A 26,491-nucleotide genomic window follows, 5' to 3' on the forward strand; every position below is an offset into this window, starting at 1 on the left:
TGCTTTTATGATAACATTTGCAAATAAAGGTAACACAAATTCCGATAAACAACGCGCGACGCTAAAAACGAGGAATTTTCGGGCAGACACTGGACACGCTTTCAGTTTGTAGGGGAGTGAAGGGGAGATTTTCGGTGCGCAGTAACTTCCGAACGCGCATGGGTAGTACAGCACGGGACCAGAGGTGGGGAAATTACTTTTATTTTGTAATGCATTACCATTACTCATTACTTGTATAAAAAACTAATGCATTACATTACTCATTACTTTTTGGATAATAGTAATGCATTAGTAATGCCATTACTTTAACGAGGTAATGGCATTACTCTGGCATTTCATTTACGTTTTAGGGCATAAGCCTCAAAGATGCTATGCATAAGGTTTTTTCCTTACTTTTTTTGCTATAGGCAATAGCCACCCGAGTATCCCCAAATCGGTGCCACTAAATCCCCGAAGAAGAGAGTCTGATAGGCAAAAAGCTATAGATAAGATTTATTGCAGATGATGCCTTTTCTAGCATTATGGAGCCGGCGGATCAGGACCAGCCTACAGCTCTGTCCTGGCAGAGAAACTACCTCTGACAGCACAAGAGAAGCTAACACGGTACCATACCAAAACAGTGAATCCCTGCAGCAATTGTTACGCATTACCCTCATAGAGGTTATGTTTCTATTTCATTGATTTTCCTTTACTTCAAATGATATCATCATGTAGACACTTGTGACACACACCGCCGACTGTTGAACTCTTGCAGAATTCCCCAGGCTGCGCCTTTCTCCTTCCTTGTTGCCCTGTGCTCATTGTTAAAGGCGGGTTGAAGAGAACCTGGATGTTCCCAATTTTCACGTGGCGCAATGAACATTCGACAAAAGTAATGAGTAATGCCACCCTGCAATACTCAGTCGAAATGTAATGCATTACCATTACTCATTACTTGCTGGCAAAACGTAATTCATTACCATTACCCATTACTCAAAAGTAATGCATTACCGGTAATGCATTACTCCCCACCTCTGCACGGGACCCTGCTCCCTGGATTCAGCAGGCCAATTGCGGCATGATCATAATCGTCATCCTCCTCTGTCTCTTATCCTGGTCCATCTCATTGCTCATACCTGTAGATAGCATTTAACTACCACACACACTCTCTCTCACATCATCTCTCCCATAATAATCTCTCACACACTTCACCGTAGTTTTTGCGCTCTATGGCCTTTGTTGCCTTTGTGCCATTAAACCCATAATCAATCTCTCTCTCTCAAAATAGGATCGTCTCGGAGTCTGAGGGGTGGTTGCAGTTATCGAGTCTGGGCGTTTGTTATGGAAGGTCCTTCGGGCAGTATACAACTGGAAGGCTTTATGGATTTACATATTCTCGTTCGCACTAAATGGCGGATGGATCTTTATAAGCAGTCGTTATATGGACGTTATTATCATTATGAGCCCTTATGACAGGCTTCTGCTATGGCTACATGGCTGGCAGTTGCACAGAATATAATACCGTCAGCAAGCATATCACGTGATGTGTCACAAAGAAAATAATGCGTCTGCTCCCTATTGTTCTGATATCATGATTGTGCTATTGCTATTCCATTCCATTCTATTACTATCCCATGCTGCAATATGGTGAACGGCGTGCTGATAGACTATCATTCGTAACCAATTGTTGCTGGCCAAGATGAATCTGGACAAACGACCTCGGTGGCTCAGTCACTAAATAAGCTTCGCTTCAGAGTATCGACACTGAGTTCCAAAAGCGAGCATGCGCCATCTTGTTCCCGCGCCACGGTATCCATGCGCATTTTAGCGGGCGATGCTATCTAGCATGCGCGGGTGACAGCCTTGTGCACGCTACCCACAAAATGTAATTGATTACCGTTACTTCTGTGGAAAAAAGTAATTGAATACTGTTCAATTACTCGACTTGAAATGTGATTGAGTAACGAGTAGAAAAGAAACGCGTTACTCCAGTCGTTACTCTGCATTCACGCAAATTATAACCGTCTTTGCGTGCCTCAGGAAAAACAGAAACAAAAAGGTGAACTAAAATGAACAAAAACCATGAATCTGCTGTATTAAGTTTGTGAGCATGACTTATTCATAACGCGAAACTTACAGGGTGTTCATTTTAAGGGGCTACAGGTTTATGAAAATATCCACAGCGGACTACAGGACGACCACCAGCTAAAAATAAACTCTGGAGGGCAATCCTCGCCCCAAATTTTTTAACTGAAGAGTTAGTGAGTCATGTTTCATTGAATCATGATGTTGCATATATACGCTCTTCTGAAGTTTTGGCGCTCTATGGCCTTTGTTGCCTTTGTGCCATTAAACCCATAATCTCTCTCTCTCGCTCTCTAAAGGATATCGATGTGCCTGGCCATAGAAGTTCAAAAATGGCATCTGTGTATCGTTCGTAGCTTTCAATGTAAACACCCCTTGTTGCATACTTACGGAAGGCCGGCACAATGCCATATAAAAATAAGAAGCTTCCTGGAATCGTAAAGGCAATAATATTAATTCGTGGAATAAAAAAAAAATATTCTAGATACCATACACAGCGGCTCGGGATCGCAGCGTCCGCGTTGAACTTGTTCTGAACGGTGCAACGGACCATGAAGAAGACAGAGAGGCATGGGCACAGAAGCCGACAGGTCCGTTAGGTCCTCAGACTCAGCAAGAAATTGATTGCCCCATCTCAATTTAAAAGCTAAACATATGTTCGTAGGCGTGCGAGAGGATAAAAGACTCATTCCTAACTACACTTTCCCATGTAAAAATAAAACGTTTAAATATAAATCTCTTCAAGATCAGCTTTCAAAATAAACTCTTCCATATAAATCATGAGAATATCCAGGCTGTCGCATAAACGCTTCAAAATAAATCCCGTCCCTGATTGGTGGACGTCCGATGGCTTTACGTCCGCCGCGGAAACTAGTGCGCTTATCGCGCTTGGGGCTAGCCAGGTAGATGGCTAGCCAGTATGGCAGCTAGATGAATATTGTCTGGTGTGAGGGGCGGCGCAGCCGAGGCGGCCCGTTCGCGGAAGACGCCGTCAGGTGGCGCGCCAACACGGATGTATGCGAAGATTCTCCCGAACGCTCCCGAAGCGCGTCTGCTGAACGGGCCGTTTTCGCCCATGTTGAGTTTTGCGGAGGAGTGGAAAGGTGGGGGATAAATATCAATGGAAAACAAAACAGTATTGGTAATAGCTTAAAACACACGAAGACCGCGTATTCAAGCACGCAATGGAACAGGTATCCAGCTTTGTATGTCTCATGCGTAGCTTGGACGTCACAAAGCTGATGGCAACCCTCCTTTCCAAGTTTCTTTTATCAGGTTACTTTTCTTTGTTCATTCTTACTTTTTTTTATTTTGAATGTCACAGCAACGAGGCTGGTTAATCTTTCCTTTTGTTCCTCGATGTATAAAGTTTCCCATCAGTCAATGAAGACACGATCATCTCCCAATTTCAACCCCACAATGTCAAAACAATATTTATTATACACAGCAATAGCAACAACCTGTTTCGTCCCCTCATCATGATATACAGGGTGTTGAAAAAACGTGTCATTCGGACTTTATAAAAAAACGGGGCGATGGGAAAATACGGGGTAAACGGCATTTGTGTGGCAACTGAATTTGCCATCTTGCAAAAATATTTTCATTTGATTTTAATTAAAATAAATTGAATTTCTTTAATTGAACTTCAAAATTTCCCAAGTCAACCTAACGTTTTTTTTACAAAATTAGAGAGCCTGTAGCGAACTTAGTCAGATCCACCAAGAAATCCGCTCGATATTGCAAATGGAACTGCCCAAAAAAAGTCCCGAAATTGAGGCTTCAAAGTTTCGGGTATACGTCCCTGCTGATTTTAAGGCTTCCCTCCTCCAATCCAGGGTTTCAGGTTCATCATGCTCTTTCCATGGTACACATGGTCTTCTTCCCTTATCAACTTGATATTTCATTTTTCACTTTTTTAATACTTTTGTTACGCGTTTCTATAGTACTTTTCTTATGTGCTTCTCTTCACTCCGTTATGTAATACCCCCTGGGGGTCTTTAACTTACTTAAATAAATAAATAAAAAATAAATAATCCTCTGCTATAACAGGCTAGGAAATTTCAAGGGGGAAAAAGTACAGGCCAACGGAGGTTATATATTTCTGGGCATTCCATGGTGCTTTTTGAAATACAACATGTTTAAAAAAGAATACGAAGAAAATAAAAAAGGACGAAGCACAATGCAAGCCATGATTTTTATGTGATATATTTATTTCACTGTGATCTGCAGCAATCTAATCCATCTGACCAATTAAAAACGTAAAATGTAAAAAGTAAAGCATGGGTGTCTTTCAGAGTGTTCATCATGTAATGCAATCACACACTGTGATAAAAAATGATTATTAATCGCCAATGAACAAAACAATATAAAAAAGCATAGAACCCTGCATTGGAAGAACTGAAATGACAATTGACCAAGTCATTGTGCTGCCGGTTGCAGTGTTATAATGTGGAATGTCTGTGCATTCCATTCGTTTTACATAATCATAGAAGTGTTGATACCTTTTCAAGCCTCAAGTTCCAAGCCTCGCAACAATAAAATTGCTTCAACAAATATGCTCTTTAACAGCACAAAAATCCTTTTTGGTAAAATGTCAGACGGACTCTTGGTACAGCATCCCACTAAAAGCAGTGATGGGCATTTGATGAGCATTTTTGATACTCTTTTGTGACTTTTTGTCTGGAGCCCAAGTTTGTGTACTTGAGTACTTGATGGGAAAGTATTTGGAAAAAAGTACTTTAAGTACGGTACAAAGTACGCGGTTTCAAATGTACTTGAAGTAAAATACAAGAACACAGAAATGTACTTGAGTTCTACTTGAGTACTTGGTACATCAAGTACTGCCCATCACTGCCCCTAGTACATGCCAATACTTCTAGTAGGCTGTCTGCATGCCCTTTATGATATGAAAACAGCATTGTGAACGTATCTTCAAGTTTGGAGACAAGCTTGAAGAGTGTTTCTGAACAGTAGCGTTGGCTAGGAGCGTGCTATGAGGTGAAGTTCATTTTTAAGAGTGTGAGGTGTGCAGGGTAGAGTGCCGCAAATCACATTTCGAAATTCAGAGCCCGAACCAATTAGTCACGAAAATGTAAGGTAGTCTTTTCTCATTCAGCAGTTTTTAAAATACATTAAATAATCATGCCTCTCTGCACAGTCTCCGGCTTGTTGCCAAAATGACATCCGATTTCGCAGCAAACACGCTCTGCGCCAACCACTATGCCGATTGGATACAATTATCGCTTCTGATTTGAGGAGATATAGGGTCGCATACGGCTTTCTATGGCTACTGAAATTGCCGCATTGAGGCGTACGCCTCCCATTTTCAACAAATCAGAAAGTGAAAGATATCATTCTGCATAGCGGCTGGTTCCGAGCGGCCTTCGGCGCGGAAGTAACAACGTAACAACGGAAGTTGTGACCGGGCTTGTTTATGTCATGAGTGATCATTTGTCAGAGTGCCCTGCTCAACTGACCGGTGACAACATGTTCTCTGACTAAGTCAATACTCACCAAGAGCTAGTGCCGCGGCGAGCGCGACCAGGCACCACATTGTGCTGAAATGAACTGTGAGTCAGTGCGTATAATGACGAAGAACGAACTGACAACTTCATTGCATCAGACGGCGAAGGACAACGGTTGCACTGAATAATAGGGCTATCGCTTCTGATTTCTAGAAAACGCAACTTGTGTTGCGAAGCGAAAGTCATAAAAAGGCGCACATTTTTACACTACACTTTTCAGCAAATAAGTGAACGATCTGGTTTGGGACACCAATCGCAATAGAATCGTTCTTACCGACGCTTTTTGCGGTTGGTAACCACGCTCTTCGGGGCTGCATGGTTCGAACGGAGTTAATGCCTCTCACGCATAAGCCTGCTGGGAGACAAGAAGCAATCCTGTATACTTACGGTCTGTCTCTGTTCCGCAATCTTGGGTAACTGAAACACAAAGGGTCGGTCAAGGGTCAATGTGCCATTGAACATGGCGAATTTGTTGCTTAACTGCAGCTCACTTAGCCAAACGTGCAAACTCATTGGAAACTGGGCATGCATGGCACCTATATCCGGAATGAATCTACCTGGTTCTACCCTCTACCTGGTTCGGTTCAACCTTAAGGCTAACCTCCATGAAGCGAATTCACACGGCAGACTGCCACGCGCGTTCTGCCTCTCGTTGCTAGTCTGCACCAGCTCCATGGGGCGAAACGCTGGCAGACTGCGTCGGAAGGTCTGTCTCTGATGTCACTGAAGCCAGGGGACATCATGAGGAAAACTTACACACACTGTCTTGACGTAACAGTGAAACAAAAGGTAACATGACGTTTCGATTCCTGTTCGGGCATCATCATCAGAATGAAACAAGAAACAGTACGCCATCAGAGCTCTACTTATAGCTTATTCATGACCTTGTAGCAATCAGGTAGTGGCCATTTGTGACTGTTACATGCACAGAACTTGTCGAGCACGTGCTAAAAACAGGTCATTCTTTTGACTTTCACAATGCAAAGACCGTGGCACACGAGCACAGATAGGGGGTAAGAAAATTTTTGGAATCTTGGCACATTCACCGTGATGATAACGCATGTAACAATCACAAAGGGCCACTACCTGATTGCTACAAGGTCATGACTAAGCTATAAGTAGAACTCGGATGGCGTGCTGTTTCTTGTTTCATTCTGATGATGATACCCGAACAGGCATCGAAACGTCATATTACATTTTGTTTCATTGTTACATCGAGCCAGTGTGCGTAAGTTTCGCTCTGATGTCACTGTTTATTGAACACTAAAACATGTTTCTTGGCAGATAATGCATGGCGTTCTAGCGTTGCAGTAGGCGAGACAGCGAGCAGACGACAACACAACATAGCAACAAGCAGGAAAAGATCCACGAGAGCAGACAAGGCAGCGTAGCCGGAGCAGATTCGTAGCGGCGTCGTGTTGAGCCTGAATCGCGGCCACTGGGCGAAAATATCTGGCATGGCCTCGAGCAGGGCATCCGACGCTGAGCGAAGTTCGCAGCTTTCTCGATCCATGGAGGTTGACCTTTACACGTAGTACGCCGTACTTCCGTTTTCGCACGATATTCGTCTGGATGCATCGTACGTCGCAATGTGAATACGATTTCCCCCTGCTCTGAGATGAAGCAACTCAGTATATACTTACAGTTGACCGTTTCTGTCGACCTCGACCGGGATTGTACTGAAAGACAAGAACCAAAGGATCGGTAAGGGCACGTTCAACCACTTGGGGCTTCATTTCTCCTCAAACCTCTCTTGGTCAGATCATATTCATACCATTGTTCGCGATGCAAATCGCAAACTTGGTTTCATCCGTCGCCACCTTAAACTTGCCCCACCTGAGGTGAAACGTCTTGCATACCAAACGCGAGTCAGGCCGAAGTTGGAATATGCATCTAGCATCCTTACCAGTCAACACTTGTGGACCTCCTTGAATCCCTTACAGAATCGGGCAGCTCGCTTTATCAGACTATTCTTTTCCGTCCAGTATTACATCTTTAAAGGCCTCTACCAATCTTCCTCCTCTTGCACACCGTAGAAAATACTATTGTCTGTGTTTATTCCATAAATTCTGCTACACCACAACCATCCGACCAGGGGACATCACTATGGCCCGCTACACCTCCTCTAGGATCGATCATGCCCGTAAAATCGACCCCATTCCCTGTCGTACATCTCATTTCCAATTTTCTTTCTTCCCCAAAATCATCAGTGCTTGGAACGACCTTCCACAGTCTATCGTAGCTAACTCAGACTTTTCAGCTTTTCGCAGCCAGCTAGCTGCCAGTTTTGGTGTCTAATTTCCCCATCTTCGCATATGTTTTCTTATCGTTTTCACATAAGTGTTTTTTTTTGTCAATTGTTCAATTGCTTCTGTTCTGTATGATATACTGGCTGATGTAACCTTCCCCTCACACAACGCCCCTCGAGGGCACGTGAGGTATTGTCATAAAAAAAAAATAAATGAACCAGAATTTGGCGTCTCATTTGACGTAGATGTTATCAATATAGCCCTGTCACACGGCAAATTGAATGCCATTCGTTTGTATCACATCAAGCTACACGGAGAAATAGAATGACATTCGCAAATGGCGTCACTATCGATTAGATACCAGGGATTGTGAAGCTCGATAGAAGTGCGTTTCTAACGAAGCGGTAGATTATACAGAGTGCCCAGCTAAGTGCGAACATATTTTTTTACGAATGCATGTATCACTTTTTCGGAGGTGAAATCAATTGCAATATAGCATATGCTGAAGGGCACTCCCTAGGAGGGCATTAGCAGACTGCTAAGGAAGTTGTTTCAATGAGAACACCTCGGTCACCTGATACCGGAGCCGTTTTCAGAACAAAAATCTGATCGATAGATCGCCCGCAAAAAAATTCGTGAAGATACAATCTTCCTGATGATTGTATCTCATTACGGCCGGAAGTCTCAGTACGGCTGATAATCCTTTAATTCCCAAGTGTCCCGTTACGCACAAAATCTCATTACGGCCGAAAGTTTTGCCGAAGACAGTCTCATTATGGAAAAAAAAAAACATCTGCCGTGCTGGCAATCCCTGTGTTGTATGTTTAACAAAGTAGTATGTGACATTGCTTCATGTATTTGTTTCAAAAAGGTTTTTAATTCTCTTTGGATATTTGTATCTGGTACGTGCATTTGCTCCCAGTCTTCGAGCAACATGCAACACAACGATTCTATGAGCAAGGGTGCTGCACAGAATGTGTACAAGGTGTGACCCTCTACTAGTCCCCTCTTCAGTTCAGCATTGGCAACAATGTTGGCTACGTAGTTGGCCGAGGTTCTGGTAGAGAGTGTCCATGCTGCTGCTGAATCCTCCGTCGTTCGATGTCATTTGTACCTAGGGCCCTGTGTTTTCGGGTTTTATGGTTTTTGAAAGTTGGGGGAGGGGGTAAAAATCGGGTTTCAATTCAGGAGCCGTAAAACAGGGTAAAATCAGGTGATATTGGTTAGAAAAGTAGATTTTCAAGTGGGAAATAAAAGAGAGAGCTTCACATATTTTAGATTGACATAAGATGCAGAATTGCTGTGCTGAAACTGCAATGCTTAGTGTTCTTAAGTGCCTGTATCGGTGGTTCAATTTCCACATTGCAAAGTTGATTTTTAGCTTTTACCCAAAGTGATGATGATGCAAATTGGGGATGGGCCAGGGGAAAAAAGGTTTTACCCTAAAACACAGTGCTAAATTTGTGCCGGATTCACGTGTTTACACCCAGTCGTCGTGCCACACTGCTGAGGTACTCGTTGATTCTGTTCGTTGGCATTCTGGAAAGGTGGCTCCACAGGAATGTGCACAAATGTTCTCCAGTATTCTTCCAGTCCCCTCTTCAGCTCACTAATGGCCACATTGTTCGCTTCATAGGTGACCTGGGTTTTGGTTGCAGGGTGTCCTTGCAGGAGCTGCCGGATGCCCACATGCAACACGTGGATATGCTGATACCATAATTGTTCCGTTGCTGCTAAAGGACAACACAGCACTTAAATTTTAGTCACAAAATAAGCTTCCTTTGCAAGTGAACACTGGTGCAGGAATTGAGAAGGAAGGCAAACACAGCCCTTGACAAGCTTTCCATGCAAAGCATGTGATGCTCCTTGGAAACAAGCACGAAGCTGCGTTAGGATATGTTCGCTTTCACACATGATACCAAGAGTATAGACTATGTGAGTTTTCTAAAAGGATATTTTCATGTCCATTTTCATCTGTTCACACACGTGCATTTGTTGCGAAAGCAAAGAGCAAAAAGTATATTTGCACGAACAAACTGCAGAAATACGTGCCTTCAAGCGTATTAATTTAATCACTCCCACTAATTAATCACTTCCGAAGTATGTTTTGAGAGCAGTGTCATTCACACGTTCCCATATCTTGATTTCGCTTGATATTGATGTACTCAGTGTTAGGTCTGCATTTCCTCTGGTTGAAATTCAGGTTACTATCTTTCAGAGACTGTATTCCTATATGACACTCAACCGGCTCACTGCTATACCCAAAATAAGTTTCCACTGTAATGTCTCCAGTGTAGGACACACTATGAACCTTATTCTTGTTGGTGTATCAATTCCAAAGTATAGCAACTTCTTGCTACAATAAAAATAATGAAGTGAGTTTCGTTACAACCTTTCTCTGTAGCTTTTAATACTTTTTTAACGTGCTGTACTATCACAACCACAGGACTAATCATGGTCAAAGTAATATTCGTGACCCCCGGGTCCTGAAGAGATGAGTGCAAAAAGTTTTTGCATCAAATCTCGCTCATCTGGATGCTCTGCTTTTGGTAGTCGGCCATGAACTTCCCTAGTGCCGTCCCTGGTTGACGCCGTAGTTTAGCCCTGCGAGAGTTGTGCCAGCCCTCTGCATGGTTGGTCGCCCTCAGGTTATCCGTGTCCGCATAGTAGTTCCCCAGCAACATTTGGCCTCTGATGGAGTGCCACTGGTTCTCAAAGTAGCCTTTGAGCTGGCCAATGCCACCATTCAAGCTCGGGACATTTGTCACTGGACTCTCATGCTTGAGGCAGTCGTTCCAGTGCACCAGTAACAGATCCAGTGGCAATAGGGCGAGGCCAACTATCTTACGCATTGCTTGAGCGCTGGGTTCTCTTCACCCCTGTATGAAGTCTGAAGAAATTAAAAAAATGTGTAGAAATGTTGAGGATACAAGACGTAATGCTCTAGAAGAGGCAATAGCTTAAGCATTTCAGACCTGCTGAACACTTGCACCTTCTGCATGGAAAACGCTCTAGCTCAGGGAAAACACTCCGGCATAAGAGCCTCAAGCATTCAAAATAATGATCTATATTTTGAGACCTGTTTCCTGTTTCTGTCGTTGCTCCTGTTCTGTTGCCGTCAAGATCTGCGGCAACGTATGCTGAACTTTTCAACGTGATCAAGGATGCCCTTACCTCGAGGTTTGGGACAGTTGGGGCCCTCGACTGTGGCCACTTTGACTTCGAAACTCGAGCAATTGGACGCTTCGAAGCCGTCTTCGGTGTTCAGGCTAAGATATGCCTGTTCCATTTCATCCAATGCATCACCAGAACGTTTTGAGAACTGGGACTGGAGGTATGGCTTCATGAATTTTTCTCCTAAGTGCAAGTGACAGTGATGTACTAAATGTTGCGTTTGAAGCTGCAAATCAGTACAAATACACAGATTTTCCCAATGTAGCCCTGTGATGGTACACAATAATAGTTTAGTGATATGCATAATTTCGAAAGTTAATGTTCAGGTCCGGTTAGTAGTCGAGTAGTTCCGTCGCATAATTTAGAAACATTCTTGCTGATTTGTGTTCCTGCACTTGATACCACAAGTAGCAATAAGTCTTGCCGCCGAAGAAATATATGACTACATGCGAAATGCTGCAATGGCACGCACAGAGGAATGCATTAAGCCTAAATGCAGGCAGCTGTGGCAAAATGAATGCCATTTCTAGTGGCACTTTTCAAACAGAATAGAAAAACAATGATACTGTAATAACAGCGTGCTGCAAAACTGTCAGTAATACAAAAGAGCAACAGAAACAGGTCCCAAAATATGGATCATTTGAGCGAAAGCTTTGGGCTCCTGCCGGAGTGCTTCCCTTCAGCCAAAGCCGTTTCCATGCAGGAGGTGCAAGTGTTCAGCGGGTCTGAAATGCTTAAGCTGTTACCTATTCTTGATCACTGCATTTTGTAACCTCAACATTTCCTACATCTTTCTTTCTTTAGACTTTATACAGGGGTGAAGAGAACCCAGCACTCAAGCAATGGGTGCGTGAGATAGTTGGCCTCGCCCTACTGCCACTGGAGCTGGTGCTGGTGCACTGGGACGACTGCCTCAAACACCAGAGTCCAGTGACAAATGTCCCGAGCTTGCATGATGGCATTGGCCAGCTCAAAGGCTGCTTTGAGAACCAGTAGCTCTCCAGCAGAGGTCAAATCTTTTTGTGGAACTACTATGCGAACACGGATAGCCTGAGGACGACCATCCATGCCTAGGGCTGGCACTACTCTCTCAGTACTAAACTACGGTGTCAAACAGGGATGGCACTAGGGAGTTTCATGGCAGACTACCAAAGGGTCATACATCACAGCGTCCAGGTGAGCGACACTTTATGCAAAAGTTTTTCTCTACAGGACCCGGGAGTCAAAATTTACGAGTTAAGCTAGACCTCGAACATTACTTTGACCATGATTAGTCCTGTATCTAAGATAGTACAGCACGTTAAAAAAGTATTAAAAGCTACAGCTAAAGGTTGCAACTATAACTTCATAATTTTTATTTTAGCAGGAAGTTGTTATACCTTGAAATTGATACAGCAACAACAATAAGGTTCATAGTGTGTCCTGCACTCGAGACATTACAGTGGAAACTCAGTTTGGGTATAGCAGTGAGAGCCGGTATAGAGTGGAACAAAGTGCAATGTCATATAGGAATACAGTCTCTGAAAGAGAATAGCAACCTGAATTTCAACCAGAGGAAATGCAGACCTAACACTGAGTACATCAATATCAAGCGAAATCAAGATATGGGAACGTGTGAATGACACTGCTCTCAAAACATACTTCGGAAGTGATTAATTAGTGGGAGTGATTAAATTAATACGCTTGAAGGCACGTATTTCTGCAGTTTGTACATGCAAATATACCTATTGCTCTTTGCTTTCGCAACATATGTACGTGTGTTAACTGATGAAAATGGACATAAAAATATCGTTTTGAAAAATTCACATAGTCCACTCTTGGTATCATGTGATTATAAAAGCGAATATATCCTAATGAAGCTTCGTGTTTGTTTCCAAGGAACAGAACATGCTTTGGTTAGATTAAAAAGTAGGCTACCGACAGATAATCACATGCAAAGCTTATCTAGGGTTGTGTTTGCCTTTCTTGTCAATTCCAGCGCCAGTGCTCACTTGCAAAGGAAGCCTGCTCTGTTGTCCTTTACCAGCAACTGAACAATTATACTATCAGCATTTCCATGTGTTGCAGGTGCGCATCCGGCAGCTCCAGCAAGGGCACCTTGCGACCGGACCCGGGCCAACAATGAACCGAACAATGCGGCCATTGCTGAGCTGAAAGAATACTAGAGGACATTTGTGCACATTACTCTGGAGCCACCTTTCCAGAATGCCAACAAACAGTTTGCTCACAGAATCAACGAGTACCTGAACGGGTACAACGAGACTCAGTATCGCGATATACCGATACTTGTTGCTTTAGTAACAATTCTCGAAATACCGGTATCGACACTTAAAGTAACTGAGTACTGCTATAGTTGCTAAGAAAGTAACGTGATGTTTTGCGCGTTAATTTTGTTTAAAATACGAATATTTTGCAACATAGAAATATTGCTAAAGTGAACAGCTTTTTCAAAGGTAAAGTAGGTAAAGACAGGTAAGGTAGGTAAAGACAGTATATTTCATATGTATGTAGCTCGGACACGTTATGCTTGACTCGAAGTCGTCTTCGGCCATCCTCTTAGGCAATGGCCTCTCCGGCGGCTGACAGAGTCTAGTGTGACAATTACGTTGGTGTCAGGATCACACATACCGTGGAGTCCAATGACCAAGAAATCTGATCCGCGTTTCGTCAATTCCGCTCAATAGATGGAGCATAGGACGATCTAATTGATTACCTATCACTGTAGAGGCTCCTGGTACTACGGCGGCAGACGGTTACATGTTACATTACGCGACTGATCCACCATATCAGCGGAAAGGATTACCAGGTACTCTTTTCCTCTTTCTTTATTCTTTTACCTTGGACCTCTAGCTTGCCTTTATCACCTTGAGAACAGCGTCCGCGTGTTAACTGTCATTTGTCCGTGTGATAGCAGACGGATCGACAATTTCATTCAACCGAACCTCGCGAACACACCAAATGTTTCCAACACTCGTTGTGGAACCGCGGAGAAACACGAAAAAGAGAAGAAGAAAAAGAAAGAACAGTAGCTGATTGCGCAGACCATCTACGTATATTAACTTGAAAAACAGTTGCTGGCCTATTGAGAAAGCAATGAAGTGGTATGGCTTGCGGGTGCTCCAATGACTTCATGAAAGTTATGGCAAGCTTACATGTGCTTCTGTGTATTCGGAATCGTCGGGATCATTTCGTGAACAGCAAAATTACTGCACCATCGTCAGCCCCAGAATATCAGGGCACTGTCCTATAAAATTATTGTGGACTGTTCTGCGATATCACGGTGCATTGACACTGGCACATATAATGCTGTATTTTTGGTTCAGTGCGATAGGTAAAGACGGCGCAAGTTGTGTAGTCGGCAGTGCGGTCTTACATGGCGTTCAGTCTCAGTTTTGACGGCATCTGATCACCTGAACAGTGATGGGTGCCTCAGTATAGTTGACAGTGCTGTTGTCGACTCATTTACGCCGACGCCACAAGTTCGACACTCATATTTGTACACAGAGTCTAAAAAGAAGGGAATGAAGCTGCATATGACAGCGGCGGCAGTTATCTTCACGAGCACAGTGCCAGCGGTACAGTGCTTGTGGTGGATTGTACAGCGTGCGGGGGCTTCGGGCAGGTTGTTGCTGGTCGCCATTGGTGGGCATCAAGGGTAAGCTTGTAACAACCGGATAACTTGATAGCCAGATGCTTGCAGATTGTAACGAGGTAGCATGCATTAACAGTTGTGCCCCGGAATTTCTAAGGTGAGCTCAGTGCACAAATTGTGACCAATGAGACGCGGACGCTGACGATCGGCCATCGTGCTTGCAACAAGTCCCTCCGTTCCCTCCCCTGGAGAAGGGCAATCTGGCGTACGCGAAGTTCAGGCTACGTTCTACACCAATGTTTCAACTGTCAGTCAAACTGTTCGCTGCCAGATGTTTTAGTACACAGAATGCAGAACATCGAAATTGTAGAACTGTCACCTGTGGCACATTAGTGTAACCGTTCCCTGTAGTATTTTACCCCAACAAGTTGAAACGCTGTGTGTTGAAAAGAAAACTAGTTTTCTTTTCAACACACAGCGTTTCAACAGACGTTTCAACACACGCGTTTAACACAGCGTTCACATGCTTGCTAAGCAGGCATGTGAACGCTGTGTTATTTCACTGAAACTCACGCATCCCTAATCAGCACGTCCTAATCCACAAGGACAGTTCAAGACAACGTAACGTTTGAGTGTTGTCTACAGCGTTGTGCAGGATGCGCATATTTCAGTTAAGCGGCATACCGACTAAGAAGAGCTCAAATATGTGTAGATAAAGAACGAACGAAGATTGATTATGGGAATCGGAGATACCTGTGGCTGAACTGAGTTTGTTCGCACAAGGGTTCTGGGGGCAGTCTAAAGATGAATAGAAGAGATAAGCTTCCACAATAAACAGTACACAATGGACACCAGGAGCACCACGGACACACAAACATACATAAATTAAGCTTCCTGTGATAATGATAAGTCAGCTAGGGTACAGTCTCCCTCAGTGTGACGCTGTCCACGCTCCACGGGAATGTGCTCATGTTCGTCATGACACCGCAGGCGGAGCAGAGGCTTCGGCCACTGGGTCCGATAACTTGGATTACATGATGAAGGCCACATTGGGGTCAACTGCAAGCACAGCACAGCTGTGACGGAAAGGGAATTGTAGTGCATATATCATGCACAACAGTATGAATATGCACAATCTGTCGAAATGGTTGCACTACGAAGACCTTTCCTGCGTGTTGTATTTCTTCTTGTGGTCAGGGTCCCTGATCGGCATACTGCGTGGTATGCGTGGGTCAACAAGCTCTGGATGGAGCTAAGCATTATAAAACCGCTCAAAGTATACCCAGCCCCAGTGGATAGCACATTGGATACAGCTATACTCTGTTCACGTCCATACGATCTAACATGCTATCTGGTTGGCCCTCAGTAGCTGTAACGGCCTTCAGCAAGCACATTTTGCATTGCAGCCTAATTTGGCAATCCAAATTAATGCAAATTCCGCAATCCATTTCTGTTCTCTGACGTTATCTTCATGACAGCAAGTGTGCAGTTGAATGGGCTGTGGATTCTCAGAGCTTGAAATTAGTTGAACAAATGCATATTGTCCACATGCTTCGTCCTTGAACAACACAAGGTCCGTTTCCGGACGTTCCTGCAGACACGTCTTGCGTTCTGTCGCTTCTGTTCGCTCTCGATGACAGATTGCTTGATTCGTGAGAGTCTGGTACTACTTAAAGATTATCCAGATGCCTTCTCTTGTAGAATTTCAGGGCTTGTTCTTTGCGTCTCTTCCGTTTTCCGCAGGCAGGTTTCCTGCTATGCGTAAAACCATGACTGGCAGGCACAGCACAACCACGGAACGATCGAAGGATTCCGAGATAACAAGCGACAGCTGCGCGTCCACACTCCATTTGTTATCACATGCGAAAAGACAGATTGTGACAATTCATCCGGTTTTTTCCACTTGTGCCACATATGGCATGCAGATAGATGGCACCACCGCGCACACCCAAAATCTCAGCGAGTCTGCATTCGCTAACCACTGCTCACAAGAATCCGTGTAGCAACTCTATGCTTCGACATAAACAAATTCTTTCGGGACTTTTAGCGATATTTTTCTAGTACTTAATGGGATTAAAATTCTCACCTTAGGTCTATTTATTTTGTGACCAGCCAGCAAGTCTGAAGGAAGCGCGAAACGCAATTTCCGACGTCAGCAAGAAAATTTCCAACACAAAAGACGAATTTCTGGCACCATTAAGTACTAGAACCCATTGAGATCTCAAATTCAAGACCTATTTTATGCAAATTGAGCAATTCCTTGCGGAGTTATGGGGTTTTAAAAATGCATGAGGAATGCCATTGAGCAAGGAGGGTGCTGCACCCCCTTAGCAATACCACAGTATATGTGAGCGTGACTCAGTGCGACACTGCAAATTAGGAGTGGGATGTAGAGCGCCCTGTCAAAAACTTGACCTCAACACTCTTGTTGAACACGCCGTGGTTATTTCCTTCAGTTACAAAGGAAAAAAGTGAACATATGTTTGGTACAATTCCATAATTCCGGTTGCGGCGCACGTAGGCGTATCCACAGGTTTCTTGTCGAGGGCTAGACGGACTATTGACAATGATTACGAGTGAGAAATGTGGTCGGCACTATGGAGCGGGGCATGAGAAAGTACCGGTATTCGTAACGATACAGAAATCGCTTTACCATAATAATAATTGTAATAATAATAATAATAATTTGTAACGGATTTACGATACCGGTTTAAAAAGGTATCGCTATACGCACTCCGATATAGAAAAAGTATCGATTACTGTAACGGTGTTACTTGCAACGACGATACATATAACACTGCTTAGGAAACTTCTTGGACAACAGGATGCTTAATTGGGAGTCGCTGATGAGGTAATTTTAAAACTCGCGGAAAGAAAACACGTGACTTAGCTTCCACGTGTTGGATTATGCCCCACATTCTCCGCCTGCGGAAATGTCTGAGTGGGCCTATTTCGAAGAGCACGGTCCTTTTGCCATGCCCGCAGGCCGAAGTCGTGCCTGACATTGGATGAGATTCAAAGCGCAGGTTTCGCCGTCCGCCATTACGGCACGTTTCGACAAATTCCTACAAAAAGACTTATTCATGAGTAAAAACTTGCAGCCAAAGAGAGGGTGGAGACACAACAACACAACAGCGGGAACTGCAGCCCGCGTGATTATTCAGAATAAAGCTCGTACGGTTGTATACGTGTACAGTACTCGTGAAGATAGTTTTGGCTAAATTTTGGAATCGCTCCGGCTGTACGAAACCAACCCGAAGCACCATGTGGTTCGCTCAGAGCGAACCACATGGTGCTTCCATGGAGCGAATGGAACCACGTGGAGCGAATCGCCCTGCGTATTGAAGCCTCGCATATCCTGCGCGCCGTTCTCACGGAGCGTTTCATATGATTCTGCCTTGATGGATGTTTTCTCATGCAAGATTCCGGGTTAAAGATGCAAAGTTATGAAATAAGTCATGGTTTTTGTGTGGAAGCTCAGTCACTTACGCAATGCGGACGTCGACGTCGAACGGGTACCTAGAATGAAAAACAGAAGTAAACTAACTGATTCTAGCGCTATGTTCTATAGTGATGCGAGAGCCGTGGCGCATAATGCAAATCCAACGTCTGTTATTGCGCGAATATATATATATATATATTTGAAGGACGCATTTGAAGAAAAGGGAGAGGACATCGCAAGCGTAGGCCACGTTTCTTCACTCATTTTCTTTCAGGGATATCTTGTGTTGTACAATTCGCGCAGTAATAATGACTGCCTGGCACTTCCAATGTGTCTTGAGGCACGAAGCAAGTTCAGTCGCAGGACATTGGGGAACGGGATAGCATTTCCCACGCAAGAACGCCTTTCGCATCTGGATGAGATATTGTATAAGCACTAACCAAGCCTTATATCGGAGATGATGAGGCGGATTACCTGAAACGGAAGCACAATGATTAGAGAGAACCGTGGGCATGTCCCCTGGAAGAGGTTGCCCAGGTCATCCAGCATCCTCATCTAGTGTCAAGCACATGTGACCGTCATTCGCAGTCGCAGCACAAGTGTCTTTATTCAGGCTTGCTTGCACAAACAATAAGGCTTACAGCTTAGAGACGTTGTTAGACACATCAGGCGAAGCAGACATACCCGATTTTTCACGGAGCTTCCCCGGTTGCGTTAATTTCTTTAAGGTGCAAGGTTGCATGGAGAATTCTCTTACAAAACTACTTTCTGAACCCTTACCGTGAACTTGCCCTTACCCTTACCATCAACAGAGAATGTTGTCTGATGTTGAACAACGTCGTATACAGCATTCTAGCTCTTAATCAATGTGGAAACTGTACCTGGTCAATGGTCGATTGTCAACGTAAAAGAGACGTTGACTTTACCATGTAGATATAGGTAGCACGTATTTACGTTGGCTATACGCCAGGGGTGCCAATCTCATTCGTGCTCGCGGGCAGTGTTGAGGAACTATACGCGGTCGGCATTCAAGTTTAAGTTGAGCCTCCTTCCGATATGTGTAGAGCTTAAAATACGTAACGAATATATTTCAGTTGCAGGGTAAGACATGCATTTTATTCGCTGCGTCATGAAGAAAATTGCGGCATCATCGTGTCGTCGCGTCACTTGACATACGAAGGTTCTTCCAGAAAAAAAAAACAACAATAACTTTATTTTGGCTTTGGAGATATTGGACGCCTGCTAGCTCAACAAGTTATGCACCACCCGGTTTTCACCGAGATAGTCATCTCTTCGTCCCCGTCTAGTTGGAAGCGGCAGCCAGCAACCTTGGTAAGCTAAGTGTTTAGGTGGAATCCCTATCTCACCATCAATACATCAATCGTGCACCAGAAATCTGGGCAAGATTTCTGCTGTAAGAATACTCGATTGACAATCTCTTGCTCTACCTGAAAGACGTCCGGGTTATATTTGCGGGGCGGGAGGTTAGGCACTCCGTGGCAGAAGATGGCGGTGATGTGTTCTCCCCCTTGCGCAGCCTCACCTTAACCGTTCAACGCACAATCCGTCTTCTACACCGAATCCCTAGGTTGGCGTGCGGTCCAGAGCATGGAGCAGAACGTCGAGCTCTGACACCAGCTCAACGTCAACCGCCGAACCAGAAGAGGGGAGCTCTCTCTCTCTCTTTTCTTTTTCTTTAGAAATTGGTGATAGCTTTTTGCAGTGGAGTTCAATTGTATCCTCTACGCCACTTCCCAGCACTTTTCGGTTCAGTAAAGGATGATTTCCTATGAACTGCATCATTCTTTGTACCTATGAAGTGTAGAGGCTAGCGTGTAAGAGAACGAGGGACAACCTTGTGTTACCTTTCACATGGTACACTGATTAGCATAGCACACGTAATCCGGTTCGATCCGATTAATACGAGTTCAAACCGTTATTTTGGTTGCGCTGAATACGAACATGAACCTAACCAGCAACCTCGAACCAGAACTTTAACCGAACCAACCATAAAAGCGTGTGCACCGCCTCTTTAATCGGAAATATTCCGGTGATACCACTGCCACGAAATCAGTAAACAGTAATCCATATTACATTGCTCTATTGTGCTTCTGGGAGAGATTTAATTGCATTCCTGAAATCGTGTGAATCGTCCGGAATTCGTGAAATCCTGTCGTATCTGCAATATGCTGGTCGTTCCAGTGGCACCAAAACAGGAAAGAGTAATTCGGATTACATTGCTCCATTGTGCTTCTGGCACGAGTTCGATTCCTAGAAGCGTGTACTACCCTTTAGTAATCTGCGGTATGCGGATGATACCAGTGGCACCAAAGCAGGAAAGAGTAATCCGGATTACATTGCTCCATTGTGCTTCTGGCACGAGTTCGATTCCTAGAAGCGTGTACTACCCTTTAGTCATGTGCAGTATGCGGATGATACCAGTGGCACGAGAGCAGGAAAGAGTAGTCCGGATTACATTGCTTCATTGTGCTTCTGGCACGAGTTCGATTCCTAGAAGCGTGTACTACCCTTTAGTGATGTGCAGTATGCGGATGATACCAGTGGCACGAGAGCAGGAAAGAGTAGTCCGGATTACATTGCTCCATTGTGCTTCTGGCACGAGTTCGATTCCTAGAAGCGTGTACTACCCTTTAGTGATGTGCAGTATGCGGATGATACCAGTGGCACGAGAGCAGGAAAGAGTAGTCCGGATTACATTGCTTCATTGTGCTTCTGGCACGAGTTCGATTCCGAGATGCGTGTACTACCCTTTAGTGATGTGCAGTATGCGGATGATACCAGTGGCACGAGAGCAGGAAAGAGTAGTCCGGATTACATTGCTTCATTGTGCTTCTGGCACGAGTTCGATTCCGAGATGCGTGTACTACCCTTTAGTGATGTGCAGTATGCGGATGATACCAGTGGCACCAAAGCAGGAAAGAGTAATCCGGATTACATTGCTCCATTGTGCTTCTGGCACGAGTTCGATTCCTAGAAACGTGTACTACGCTTTAGTAATCTGCGGTATGCGGATGATAACAGTGGCACCAAAGCAGGAAAGAGTAATCCGGATTACATTGCTCCATTGTGCTTCTGGCACGAGTTCGATTCCTAGAAGCGTGTACTACCCTTTAGTAATCTGCGGTATGCGGATGATACCAGTGGCACCAAAGCAGGAAAGAGTAATCCGGATTACATTGCCCCATTGTGCTTCTGGCACGAGTTCGATTCCTAGAAGCGTGTACTACCCTTTAGTAATCTGCGGTATGCGGATGATACCAGTGGCACCAAAGCAGGAAAGAGTAATCCGGATTACATTGCTCCATTGTGCTTCTGGCACGAGTTCGATTCCTAGAAGCGTGTACTACCCTTTAGTAATCTGCGGTATGCGGATGATACCAGTGGCACCAAAGCAGGAAACAGTAATCCGGATTACATTGCTCCATTCTGCTTCTGGCACGAGTTCGATTCCTAGAAGCGTGTACTACCCTTTAGTCATGTGCAGTATGCGGATGATACCAGTGGCACGAGAGCAGGAAAGAGTAGTCCGGATTACATTGCTTCATTGTGCTTCTGGCACGAGTTCGATTCCTAGAAGCGTGTACTACCCTTTAGTGATGTGCAGTATGCGGATGATACCAGTGGCACGAGAGCAGGAAAGAGTAGTCCGGATTACATTGCTCCATTGTGCTTCTGGCACGAGTTCGATTCCTAGAAGCGTGTACTACCCTTTAGTGATGTGCAGTATGCGGATGATACCAGTGGCACGAGAGCAGGAAAGAGTAGTCCGGATTACATTGCTTCATTGTGCTTCTGGCACGAGTTCGATTCCGAGATGCGTGTACTACCCTTTAGTGATGTGCAGTATGCGGATGATACCAGTGGCACGAGAGCAGGAAAGAGTAGTCCGGATTACATTGCTCCATTGTGCTTCTGGCACGAGTTCGATTCCTAGAAGCGTGTACTACCCTTTAGTAATCTGCGGTATGCGGATGATACCAGTGGCACCAAAGCAGGAAAGAGTAATCCGGATTACATTGCCCCATTGTGCTTCTGGCACGAGTTCGATTCCTAGAAGCGTGTACTACCCTTTAGTAATCTGCGGTATGCGGATGATACCAGTGGCACCAAAGCAGGAAAGAGTAATCCGGATTACATTGCCCCATTGTGCTTCTGGCACGAGTTCGATTCCTAGAAGCGTGTACTACCCTTTAGTAATCTGCGGTATGCGGATGATACCAGTGGCACCAAAGCAGGAAAGAGTAATCCGGATTACATTGCTCCATTGTGCTTCTGGCACGAGTTCGATTCCTAGAAGCGTGTACTACCCTTTAGTAATCTGCGGTATGCGGATGATACCAGTGGCACCAAAGCAGGAAACAGTAATCCGGATTACATTGCTCCATTCTGCTTCTGGCACGAGTTCGATTCCTAGAAGCGTGTACTACCCTTTAGTCATGTGCAGTATGCGGATGATACCAGTGGCACGAGAGCAGGAAAGAGTAGTCCGGATTACATTGCTTCATTGTGCTTCTGGCACGAGTTCGATTCCTAGAAGCGTGTACTACCCTTTAGTGATGTGCAGTATGCGGATGATACCAGTGGCACGAGAGCAGGAAAGAGTAGTCCGGATTACATTGCTCCATTGTGCTTCTGGCACGAGTTCGATTCCTAGAAGCGTGTACTACCCTTTAGTGATGTGCAGTATGCGGATGATACCAGTGGCACGAGAGCAGGAAAGAGTAGTCCGGATTACATTGCTTCATTGTGCTTCTGGCACGAGTTCGATTCCGAGATGCGTGTACTACCCTTTAGTGATGTGCAGTATGCGGATGATACCAGTGGCACCAAAGCAGGAAAGAGTAATCCGGATTACATTGCTCCATTGTGCTTCTGGCACGAGTTCGATTCCTAGAAACGTGTACTACGCTTTAGTAATCTGCGGTATGCGGATGATAACAGTGGCACCAAAGCAGGAAAGAATAATCCGGATTACATTGCTCCATTGTGCTTCTGGCACGAGTTCGATTCCTAGAAGCGTGTACTACCCTTTAGTAATCTGCGGTATGCGGATGATACCAGTGGCACCAAAGCAGGAAAGAGTAATCCGGATTACATTGCCCCATTGTGCTTCTGGCACGAGTTCGATTCCTAGAAGCGTGTACTACCCTTTAGTAATCTGCGGTATGCGGATGATACCAGTGGCACCAAAGCAGGAAAGAGTAATCCGGATTACATTGCTCCATTGTGCTTCTGGCACGAGTTCGATTCCTAGAAGCGTGTACTACCCTTTAGTAATCTGCGGTATGCGGATGATACCAGTGGCACCAAAGCAGGAAAGAGTAATCCGGATTACATTGCTCCATTGTGCTTCTGGCACGAGTTCGATTCCTAGAAGCGTGTACTACCCTTTAGTGATGTGCAGTATGCGGATGATACCAGTGGCACGAGAGCAGGAAAGAGTAGTCCGGATTACATTGCTCCATTGTGCTTCTGGCACGAGTTCGATTCCTAGAAGCGTGTACTACCCTTTAGTGATGTGCAGTATGCGGATGATACCAGTGGCACGAGAGCAGGAAAGAGTAGTCCGGATTACATTGCTTCATTGTGCTTCTGGCACGAGTTCGATTCCTAGAAGCGTGTACTACCCTTTAGTGATGTGCAGTATGCGGATGATACCAGTGGCACCAAAGCAGGAAAGAGTAATCCGGATTACATTGCTCCATTGTGCTTCTGGCACGAGTTCGATTCCTAGAAGCGTGTACTACGCTTTAGTAATCTGCGGTATGCGGATGATACCAGTGGCACCAAAGCAGGAAAGAGTAATCCGGATTACATTGCCCCATTGTGCTTCTGGCACGAGTTCGATTCCTAGAAGCGTTTACTACCCTTTAGTAATCTGCGGTATGCGGATGATAACAGTGGCACCAAAGCAGGAAAGAGTAATCCGGATTACATTGCTCCATTGTGCTTCTGGCACGAGTTCGATTCCTAGAAGCGTGTACTACCCTTTAGTAATCTGCGGTATGCGGATGATACCAGTGGCACCAAAGCAGGAAAGAGTAATCCGGATTACATTGCCCCATTGTGCTTCTGGCACGAGTTCGATTCCTAGAAGCGTGTACTACCCTTTAGTAATCTGCGGTATGCGGATGATACCAGTGGCACCAAAGCAGGAAAGAGTAATTCGGATTACATTGCCCCATTGTGCTTCTGGCACGAGTTCGATTCCTAGAAGCGTGTACTACCCTTTAGTAATCTGCGGTATGCGGATGATACCAGTGGCACCAAAGCAGGAAAGAGTAATCCGGATTACATTGCTCCATTGTGCTTCTGGCACGAGTTCGATTCCTAGAAGCGTGTACTACGCTTTAGTAATCTGCGGTATGCGGATGATACCAGTGGCACCAAAGCAGGAAAGAGTAATCCGGATTACATTGCTCCATTGTGCTTCTGGCACGAGTTCGATTCCTAGAAGCGTGTACTACCCTTTAGTAATCTGCGGTATGCGGATGATACCAGTGGCACCAAAGCATGAAAGAGTAATCCGGATTACATTGCCCCATTGTGCTTCTGGCACGAGTTCGATTCCTAGAAGCGTGTACTACCCTTTAGTAATCTGCGGTATGCGGATGATACCAGTGGCACCAAAGCAGGAAAGAGTAATCCGGATTACATTGCTCCATTGTGCTTCTGGCACGAGTTCGATTCCTAGAAGCGTGTACTACCCTTTAGTGATGTGCAGTATGCGGATGATACCAGTGGCACGAGAGCAGGAAAGAGTAGTCCGGATTACATTGCTTCATTGTGCTTCTGGCACGAGTTCGATTCCTAGAAGCGTGTACTACCCTTTAGTGATGTGCAGTATGCGGATGATACCAGTGGCACGAGAGCAGGAAAGAGTAGTCCGGATTACATTGCTTCATTGTGCTTCTGGCACGAGTTCGATTCCTAGAAGCGTGTACTACCCTTTAGTGATGTGCAGTATGCGGATGATACCAGTGGCACGAGAGCAGGAAAGAGTAGTCCGGATTACATTGCTTCATTGTGCTTCTGGCACGAGTTCGATTCCTAGAAGCGTGTACTACCCTTTAGTGATGTGCAGTATGCGGATGATACCAGTGGCACGAGAGCAGGAAAGAGTAGTCCGGATTACATTGCTTCATTGTGCTTCTGGCACGAGTTCGATTCCTAGAAGCGTGTACTACCCTTTAGTGATGTGCAGTATGCGGATGATACCAGTGGCACGAGAGCAGGAAAGAGTAGTCCGGATTACATTGCTTCATTGTGCTTCTGGCACGAGTTCGATTCCTAGAAGCGTGTACTACCCTTTAGTGATGTGCAGTATGCGGATGATACCAGTGGCACGAGAGCAGGAAAGAGTAGTCCGGATTACATTGCTTCATTGTGCTTCTGGCACGAGTTCGATTCCTAGAAGCGTGTACTACCCTTTAGTGATGTGCAGTATGCGGATGATACCAGTGGCACGAGAGCAGGAAAGAGTAGTCCGGATTACATTGCTTCATTGTGCTTCTGGCACGAGTTCGATTCCTAGAAGCGTGTACTACCCTTTAGTGATGTGCAGTATGCGGATGATACCAGTGGCACGAGAGCAGGAAAGAGTAGTCCGGATTACATTGCTTCATTGCGCTTCTGGCACGAGTTCGATTCCTAGAAGCGTGTACTACCCTTTAGTGATGTGCAGTATGCGGATGATACCAGTGGCACGAGAGCAGGAAAGAGTAGTCCGGATTACATTGCTTCATTGTGCTTCTGGCACGAGTTCGATTCCTAGAAGCGTGTACTACCCTTTAGTGATGTGCAGTATGCGGATGATACCAGTGGCACCAAAGCAGGAAAGAGTAATCCGGATTACATTGCCCCATTGTGCTTCTGGCACGAGTTCGATTCCTAGAAGCGTGTACTACTCTTTAGTGATGTGCAGTATGCGGATGATACCAGTGGCACGAGAGCAGGAAAGAGTAGTCCGGATTAAATTGCTCCATTGTGCTTCTGGCACGAGTTCGATTCCTAGAAGCGTGTACTACGCTTTAGTAATCTGCGGTATGCGGATGATACCAGTGGCACCAAAGCAGGAAAGAGTAGTCCGGATTACATTGCTTCATTGTGCTTCTGGCACGAGTTCGATTCCTAGAAGCGTGCACTACCCTTTAGTGATGTGCAGTATGCGGATGATACCAGTGGCACGAGAGCAGGAAAGAGTAGTACGGATTACATTGCTTCATTGTGCTTCTGGCACGAATTCGATTCCGAGATGCGTGTACTACCCTTTAGTGATGTGCAGTATGCGGCTGATACCAGTGGCACGAGAGCAGGAAAGAGTAGTCCGGATTACATTGCTTCATTGTGCTTCTGGCACGAGTTCGATTCCTAGAAGCGTGTACTACCCTTTAGTGATGTGCAGTATGCGGATGATACCAGTGGC

General features: G+C 45.0%; 1 protein-coding gene and 1 long non-coding RNA gene across 2 annotated transcripts in view; both read right to left on the reverse strand.

Moving 5' to 3' along the window:
• Positions 1 to 2,488, reverse strand: part of LOC135387717 (uncharacterized) — a 74,927-nt gene extending 72,439 nt beyond the window's left edge. The window contains exon 1 of the mRNA XM_064616815.1: positions 2,455 to 2,488. The gene's annotated coding sequence lies outside the window, so the exon portion shown is untranslated. The remainder of the gene's footprint in view (positions 1 to 2,454) is intronic.
• Positions 2,489 to 5,584: 3,096 nt separating this feature from the next.
• The window catches only part of LOC135389840 (uncharacterized), a 47,718-nt gene continuing 26,811 nt past the window's right edge, over positions 5,585 to 26,491 (reverse strand). Inside the window, exons 3-8 of the long non-coding RNA XR_010421601.1 lie at positions 18,486 to 18,519; positions 18,093 to 18,122; positions 7,232 to 7,267; positions 5,976 to 6,005; positions 5,863 to 5,899; positions 5,585 to 5,621 (exon numbers count right to left, since the gene is read on the reverse strand). This is a non-coding gene — a long non-coding RNA (uncharacterized LOC135389840). The remainder of the gene's footprint in view (positions 5,622 to 5,862; positions 5,900 to 5,975; positions 6,006 to 7,231; positions 7,268 to 18,092; positions 18,123 to 18,485; positions 18,520 to 26,491) is intronic.

Source organism: Ornithodoros turicata, chromosome 3 (genome assembly GCF_037126465.1).
Source record: "Ornithodoros turicata isolate Travis chromosome 3, ASM3712646v1, whole genome shotgun sequence".
Classification (NCBI taxonomy): domain Eukaryota; kingdom Metazoa; phylum Arthropoda; class Arachnida; order Ixodida; family Argasidae; genus Ornithodoros; species Ornithodoros turicata.